Source organism: Lolium rigidum, chromosome 2 (assembly GCF_022539505.1).
Source record: "Lolium rigidum isolate FL_2022 chromosome 2, APGP_CSIRO_Lrig_0.1, whole genome shotgun sequence".
In the NCBI taxonomy this organism is placed as follows: Eukaryota; Viridiplantae; Streptophyta; class Magnoliopsida; order Poales; family Poaceae; genus Lolium; species Lolium rigidum.
In genome coordinates, this window is record NC_061509.1 from 244855611 (window position 1) to 244864377 (window position 8767).

At 46.5% G+C, this 8767-nt stretch overlaps 1 long non-coding RNA gene across 1 annotated transcript in view; it reads left to right on the plus strand.

Moving 5' to 3' along the window:
- The window catches only part of LOC124688450, a 29632-nt gene extending 22978 nt beyond the window's left edge, over positions 1 to 6654 (plus strand). The window contains exon 2 of the long non-coding RNA XR_006998535.1: positions 6192 to 6654. This is a non-coding gene — a long non-coding RNA (uncharacterized LOC124688450). The remainder of the gene's footprint in view (positions 1 to 6191) is intronic.
- The last annotated feature ends 2113 nt before the right edge of the window (positions 6655 to 8767 follow it).

Here is an 8767-nt window from a genome sequence, read left to right on the forward strand (position 1 = left end):
TATTGTGTGGAAGATGATTGTTTGCAGAGAAAACGAGTAAAACAAGTATTGCAGCAGATTTGTATTTCAGTATAAAAGAATGGACCGGGGTCCACAGTTCACTAGAGGTGTCTCTCCCATAAGATAAAAGCATGTTGGGTGAACAAATTACAGTCGGGCAATTGACAAATAGAGAGGGCATAACAATGCACATACATGGCATGATAAGTATAGTGAGATTTAATTGGGCATTACGACAAAGTACATAGACCGCCATCCAACTGCATCTATGCCTAAAAAGTCCACCTTCAGGTTATCGTCCGAACCCCTTCCAGTATTAAGTTGCAAAGCAACGGACAATTGCATTAAGTATGGTGCGTAGTGTAATCAACAACTACATCCTCGAACATAGCGCCAATGTTTTATCCCTAGTGGCAACAACGACAACACAACCTTAGAACTTTCGTCACTCGTCCCAGTGTCAATGCAGGCATGAACCCACTATCGAGCATAAATACTCCCTCTTGGAGTTAAAAGCAAAAACTTGGCCAGAGCCTCTACTAGTAACGGAGAGCATGCAAGATCATAAACAACACATATGTAATAACTTGATAATTAACATAACATGGTATTCTCTATCCATCGGATCCCGACAAACACAACATAGAGTATTACAGATAGATGATCTTGATCATGTTAGGCAGCTCACAAGATCCAACAATGAAGCACAATGAGGAGAAGACAACCATCTAGCTACTGCTATGGACCCATAGTCCAGGGGTGAACTACTCACTCATCACTCCGGAGGCGACCATGGCGGTGTAGAGTCCTCCGGGAGATGAATCCCCTCTCCGGCAGTGGTGCCGGAGGAGATCTCCGAGAATCCCCCGAGATGGGATCGGCGGCGGCGGCGTCTCCGGAAGGTTTTCCGTATCGTGGTTTTTCGCCTCGTGGGTTTCGCGATGGAGGCTTTAAGTAGGCGGAAGGGCAGAGTCGGGGGCTGACGAGGGGCCCACACCACGGGCGGCGCGGGCCCCCTTGGCCGCGCCGCCTTGTGGTTTGGCCACCTCGTGGCCCCACTTCGTATGCTCTTCGGTCTTCCGGAAGGTTCGTGGCGAAATAGGCCCCCGGGTCTTCGTTTCGTCCAATTCCGAGAATATTTCGTTACTAGGATTTCGAAACCAAAAACAGCAGAAAACAACAACCGGCACTTCGGCATCTTGTTAATAGGTTAGTTCCAGTAAAATGCACGAATATGACATAAAGTGTGCATAAAACATGTAGGTATCATCAATAATATGGCATAGAACATAAGAAATTATCGATACGTCGGAGACGTATCAATCAACTTACGTGCAAACTTTCTTGGGCTGGAGTAGGGTTTTGGCGCTTCAAGGTCTTCCTGGCAGCTACTTTCCTCATCGCTGTTCTCGCCTTAGCTGAGGCTCGGGGGGCAGCTGGCCTAGAAGATACTCTGCTCTTGGAAGCCGATTTTGGTGAAATCGGTCGGCTCTGCATCACAACCTTTTTCAAGGGTGGTGAGTTTTTGCAGAAGAGGACCACCGGAGGCCGGTGGGAGGAATCGAAGGGGGAGCTGTCATCATGTACGGGTTCTGGACCGTCTTGTTGCTACAAGAAGACAGAGCAGGGTTATGAAAGGAAGGAAATCATTGTAAGCCACTTCAAGATAATTCGTGAGTAGTGGTACCTGTTCTGCAGGGATATCATATTCAGCATCAAGTTGTTTCAGCAGGGGTCCCAGAGCTCTCCTGAAGGCATGAGTCTTCCACATTGACCACCAGGTCTTAAAACCATCGGTTGATGAGGTAAAAGAGAGGTTGTGAGGAATTGGGATGGCTAGAGCATCAAAGAAAGAGTAACACCTCTGACCGGTGAGGACATCGGGCAGCTCAGCTCTACTCTCTGTTAAGTGGTGGAGGAAGAAATGGGGAGATACCTGCCCAAGACCAAGCTGTCGGGCTGCTACGACCGGCTGATAAGACTCATAACCAGGTTTGATGATCCTGTTTGAGGTGCTCATGCCAACTGGAAGGAAGCAGGGACGGATCATGATGGAATACAATTGCCGGGTGCTGGCGTCATCGGCAAAGCTGTCTAGCCTGAAGGAAACTGGATTTTCAAAATTTTCACACTCCGTATAGGGAAAGAAGAGAGGATTGTCCAGGCCTTGGTAGAAAACTCTGAACCACTCCAATGCTTCCTTGAGGGTCAGTTTGCTACCTGGGAGGCTATATAGAGCTTGGCCGTAGCTAGTGCACCGGATTGGCTTCCCGTTAGTATCATGATGGAAGCAGGGACGGATCATGATGGAAGGAAGCAGAGACGGATCATGATGGAATACAATTGCCGGGTGCTGGCGTCATCGGCAAAGCTGTCTAGCCTGAAGGAAACTGGATTTTCAAAATTTTCACACTCCGTATAAGGAAAGAAGAGAGGATTGTCCAGGCCTTGTAGAAAACTCTGAACCACTCCAATGCTTCCTTGAGGGTCAGTTTGCTACCTGGGAGGCTATATAGAGCTTGGCCGTAGCTAGTGCACCGGATTGGCTTCCCGTTAGTATCTGGAAAGGTGCAAGTGGCCAAAGGTGGAAAGTTTGGGACATGGTTCTGAAAATACAACTGAGCCCACAGTTGAATAAACCACCAGGGACCTCCTGTTTTGACTGTCTTTTGGGAAAACAGTTTGACAGACATTAGTTGGAGATATCGATAGACCTCTCCAAGGAACAGCTTGCCAATGCCAAGTCGGGTGCCTCCGGCAAGTTCATAGGCCAAGGAAAGGTAATTCTTGGTTGGAGCAAGTGAAGGGCCGCAGAATATGAAGTGTTCCAACCAGAAATTCAGGAAGGCCGTGTGTTCTTTCTCTCGTTACGGTGGCCTTTGTTTTTCATGTGCCGTCGAAGATAAGCACCCCGGCTTGTGCACTCTGTTTTGGAAGAGAGTGTGAAAGGGACCTTTGGCGAGCATAAAAGCGAGAGGGGCTTGGGGATGCAATGTCTAGACCAGTTGATCATGGCCACGTCTAGTAGGGTTGGTGTCATGGGGCCATGGCCAAACATGAAGCAATTCAAAGCATCAGACCAAAAGTAGCCGATGGTTTTCAGAAGGTTTTCATGTTTCTCAAGGGGAGACAGGGATAAAGCTAAAGCATCGGCTATTCCTGTGGTTTCCCAGGTGGCTTGGTGATTTTTGGATATTCTATTGTACCATGAAACCCAATCTTCAGGAGGATTAGGCCAGGCTCGTAAGCAGTCGGCCCAAGAAGTTAGATCTAAATTCTGGTTCACGAAGGGAATTCTATTGGCCTCGCATGAAATCAAATGGGCAGGACTCTCGGTAGAATGAGGGCCAAGACAGAGAGAATTTGGAAGAGAAGGATGCTGCAGCAGAATGTCTGATACCTAAAAATTAATGACGGAATGAGATATTAATTCAGATGTTTGCTGTTAATTCTAACACTATGCTCGGATAGCGAGGAGCGGTTGAGGATTACCTTCAGGCCAGAGACCGTAGTGTTGGCGTTGGATGATTCCGCCATTGGATTCGCTGTGGAGTTGAATCTGCGCGATTGAGATCTGAGATTCGCGTGGCCGTAAGTTGGATCTGTTCGAGCGGCGATTTGGGGATCTAAGTTTACTCTTTCAGACAAGGGTTGCAGGTTACCGTTTGAAATAGGCAACTGATTTGGCCTTACTCGCGTTTTATGGTAAAGGCCGATGCGCTGCCATCGGCTCTTTGCGCGTTGACTTGTTTTGACAATCGGCAAAATTGATATGAAAGCAAAATCGACATAGAAACATTTTCTTCATTAATAAAGAGGGTTTGTACAGAGAAGAGCCGATTGCTCAGGAAGGGAAGAACAAAAGAAGAGCCGATTACTGCTACTAGTCCTATGCTAGTAGTCCCTAATCTAAGGGCCGTCGCTGCCCTCGTCGTCGCCGTCGTAGCTGTCGTCGGCGCTGCTGCTGGCGAGCTCCTCGTCGCTGCTGCCGTAGCCCTCGGCAGGGGTTTCTTCCTCCTCGTCATCGTCGTCGTCGTCGTCGTCATCCGACCCGGCGCGGAAGCGCTTTGCCGGCGGATACTCGTCGGAGGAGGTGTCATCCTCCTCTTCCCCCTCCTCGTCGGAGGAGGTGAAGTCGTCCCAGGAGAAGAAGTCGTCCTCGCTCTCCGCCTCCAGCTCCCCATCGACGAGGAACTGGAAGTTGTCTTCTCCGTCGGTCAAGGACTTGTCATCCTCGGACCAGACGGAGGAGTCATGATCCTCCTCGTCCCACTTCGTTGGGGCGAGGATGTCGTACGCCGCCATCGAGTCCCACTCCGGCGTCGGCTCACGAGAGGGAGAGGATAGGGAGGAAAGACCTGAGGAGGCAGAGGAGGAGGAGGAGGAGTCCATGGCGTAGAGGAGGGCTTTCCGATGGCTAGTACGGAGCAGGGGATGAAGAAGCGAACTGCTCGACGCGGTTAAATAAAGGGGATATAGTGGAGATTTAATGCTTGAGCAGTTTTCGAGGATGCGGTGCCAAAACTGTCAATCGTGCAGAAGTTGAGAAGACAGGGCATCATGATGGAAAGATACTGAAGCGGTTCTGCTCTGCAACGCGTGACCCGATGAAGAAAAAAACAGAGTGGTTTTGGAATTATTATTGCCAAACCCAGGGGGGCATGTGTTATCACCAGAATTCAGCCAGAGCAGGAGATGGGCCGTGATCGAGATGGGCTTAGAGGACTTGTGTATAAAGTGTCTCTGAAGCGGCCTTGTACGAGAGTTTGGGCTAGATTGCCCGTGTATCTGTATATTATGGTAGATTTAGTTTAGAATTAAGAGATAGAGTTTAGCTCGTACACGGTTAGGTTTATTCCCGAATTAGAAAGTCCACGGACTATAAATATGTACCTAGGGTTATTGAGAAAGGAGGACGACCACGTTCACAACAAACACAATCTAGGCGCATCGCCACCCCTTGTTTCGAGGGTTTCTTCCGGGTAAGCATCATGCTGCCTAGATCGCATCTTGCGATCTAGGCAGTATCGGTTTATTCGTTATGTGGTGTTACTCGTACTGAAGCCTTGTTGATGGCGAGTAACACCCTTATCGTAGATGTTTTGGGGCTTGCATCGATGCTTTTCTGAATATGTTTGCTTGGCTATGCTACCCCTCGATATCTAGCTGCCTTTACATCTATCTTAGGTGTAAGGGCAGCATCTTGCTTGTTCTTTATTTAGTAGATCCGATCTCGTTATAGTTGTTCCTTGTTCTCCAAGGATTAGTTTGATATCCGTATGGTTAGGCCTTGCAAACGGGTTGAACGATCCGGTAGTGCGTGAGGCGTGGTTTGCTAGTCCTAGAAGGGATTGTTCCGGGAATTGACTTCATGTTGGTTTTTAGGCCTCTTTTAGGACTAGTTTTCCATCATCTTTCGTATCTGCTAGGCTCAACTACGTGTAGGATGTTCCGGTTATGCGGTGAAAACCCTAAACTGTCGTAGATTGATTCAACTTTGTACTGATCAAGCAGGATCCCCATGTCATCGTAAATCCAACGTGAACCATGGGGCAATCGGCTCTTTGAGCCGATTCACAGGGCAACCTGAGAGCCGATCGGGCTCGTATTTAATGTTTACGTGTCTACCATGCAGGAAGCTAATCGAACAATCCATCACCTTCCTGACCAGGTATAGGTCAGGTGGCACGCCCTTGCGACCGTCAGGACGTGTGCCGGAGCATTGCGGGCCGTTGCCCGAGGGACCAGGGCCCACCAGCAGTCCTGGGAGCCTCCCGGCTCTTCGTGTTGCTCGTCGCTGCTCGCCGGTGGGTTTTGGCAGGCAACACCCATACTCAATTGAACAATGACTCTAACCTTTCAGAACTAGTTGCATACTGCCATCACATTATAATCACCATATACATTCAGTTTCTAATTCTGCTATGAGCATCTAAATGCAAGGGAAAAAAATATTCACAGGGTATGCCATGGGTCAAACTCATAATGGATCTGCACAGGGATTCAAACAACCTGTACATTCAGTTTATAGCTCTACTATCAGCTTCTAGGCAACACGAAAAAAAATATTATTACAGGGGTTTGCTTGGCTTTATGGAAAACTTGAAATTGAGCTTTCTTTCAAGGGAAGTTCATATCATCTCCTGTTGAATTGATCTGTTACATGTGTGTCTTCCTTTGTTATTGGGCAGGTTTGTAGGATGGAGTAACCAGAAGCAATGTGGTTCAGGGAGTTGACAGATTACAGGATGCCCGAGTTGGCCAGAAGGCGAACATTAAGGATCACAAGAGTTGAGAGTGATAAGGTGAAGATGTCGCTGTGGACTGAATGATGAAAAGGAGGAACAATTCAGTGGTTTCCTGAAGCTGTGAACATATGTTGTTGGCGTTCCTTCCCCCGGACAATTCCTGGGAGACTGCTGCTCTCAGTCTTCGCCGTTTATGGTCTGTAGTAGATGTCCATCTCTCTAATCGTCAGTTCAAAAATTGTGGTTACCAGGTTGTCTTCAGATCCTAGTCTGATCACGTGTTGATGTGTTGCAGTACTGGTTGCAACACAGGAAAACCTTTTATGTTTTTTTGCCTTTTTCTTTCTGGTTTTAAGATTATTTGTTATGTTTTCATCTGGTAATGGTGGTGAGACTTGCAATGGAATCTGCATAGGGAATTGCTGCGGGTTGAATTTGCAATTAAATAGACAGCGAACTTTCTAATCTTAACTAGGCAGCTTGCTGATATAGTCTAAGAGTGAACTTGCTCAATCTCAAAACATGTATTACCTCTATCCATAAAAGGATGTTGAAAGTTTGTCTAAATTTAGATATATCTTGACACTCTTTAATTTCTAGATACATCCAAATTTCAACAAATCTCCGTATGTATAGATACATCGACAAACGGTGATGGCCGGAACAGGACTGGGATGTAGCGGCGAGATGCGCACAAGACACAACAATCGCGTGAGGAAAAGGGTTGGTGACAACCTCAGACCCTTAGTTGCAAATGGGCTGAGAGGCCCATCGGCCACTCCCTTATGTCTATTTTCAATCGTCATTGGAAATGTCTATCATACCCTCAGGGAAGATGTTGTATATTGTTACCAGCAGTATAGGGTACCGTAAAAACCCTCTCGCGTGGAACTCTCCACCCATGAGAGACGAGATCCCAGTGTACTCGTGAATTGTTGAACCTCGAGACATGAATTAAAGCAATGATCAAATAACACGCAACAATCCTACAATCTAGAAACATACATCAAGATAATTATTTGTACCTGCTGTTCTTGCACGCACTTCACTAAGAAATTATATAAATACTAGAAAATATATGATGCCATATAAACCAACTGTAATACTATGCACAAGAGTAGCGGGAATATATGTTCATGAACAAATGGTGTCTTCTTTTTTTATCTGGTGATTTAGAAGTAATTCAGCTCAACATAACATGTCGACAAACGGCTCTACCTACGCTACGAAAATTAAACTTATAAACCTAATTAAAGTTGATTTAGTTATGCATTTTTATGTGAGTTTTTCCAAGGAGTTTTGGTTATGAATTAATCATGTATTAACAATGAAAAATATAGAATGGTGTAAAGATCATCATACATTTTTTTCTTTAACTCTGCTAACAACAATTTAAAAGTATAGTTTGACAAAGTTATAATGTCAAAAGTTGTCTTAGTGATAATTAATTGATACTATTTGTGACTAAATGAGTTGTATTTGAGTAGTAATGTTTAGTATAAATAGGCGAGGACCGTTGATTGTAAGTTTGTAACAAGATCTATGGACATCATTTCCATAATTTATCCTGGATGGTTGATAGCACCACTAACTTGAAATTCTATCCGCTAATGATCAGTAACAAAAAATTGAAAGACCAATAGTCATGTACCCGTAAACCACCTTTGTCATAGTCAAGATGGAAATCTGCTTACCGGACATGGCCATGAATCTGGCCCCGTGGCCTCATGGCCAATTTCAGGGAATGAGATCCACCGATGTAGTGATAAGAATCACTGAGGATGTCGTTGTATGTGGTCCGTTCCTTGCTCATTCCACGACAATAGAGGATGAGCACGACAACCAGGACGACACCGCTCTTGCTTCTCCGCTTGGAGGATGTGCCCGCAATGTGCCAGGGAACCGACATCGTAGAGTGCCGATCGTGACGACCTGATCGGCCTCCAGCTCCTCCTCTTGGAGGATGTGGCCAATGTGCGCCCGGGCAGCGACAACACAAAAGGGTGAGCGCGGCGACCAGTACGACACAGAAGCGGGTTGAGAGCGGCGTTTACGGCATGATTGAGAGCTGGTCGTGCCAGCGAGCTTCCGCCAATGAACGGCGATGTCGAGTTTCCTCAGCCGTTCGTCAAACTGGGCTTTGGCCTTTGGGCCAAGTCACGTCATTTTGATCAGGGGAATCAACGTGCCGTCATCGGATGAGCAACACATGTACTACATGCATCTACGTGCCTCCACGGTTTCTAGAAGTACGTCAGACATTCTCGTTACAATTTCATGTGTTGGGGGTCAACCCATTCTGAGAAAATTTCTATGGCATCATTGCCCCATTGGGTACCCATGGCCGACCCAAAATTCAGCTAGGATACCGACTTTTTTTTTTGTTTCAGCTTTGTTACACAGAGAACAACTTCAAAAGTTCTGAAGTAGCAGGACATAGGCGATTGTACCCAATACATTACTTACTTCTCAGATTGCAACATCATCACTGAAACATGACTTGCACAGAATGCAAACTT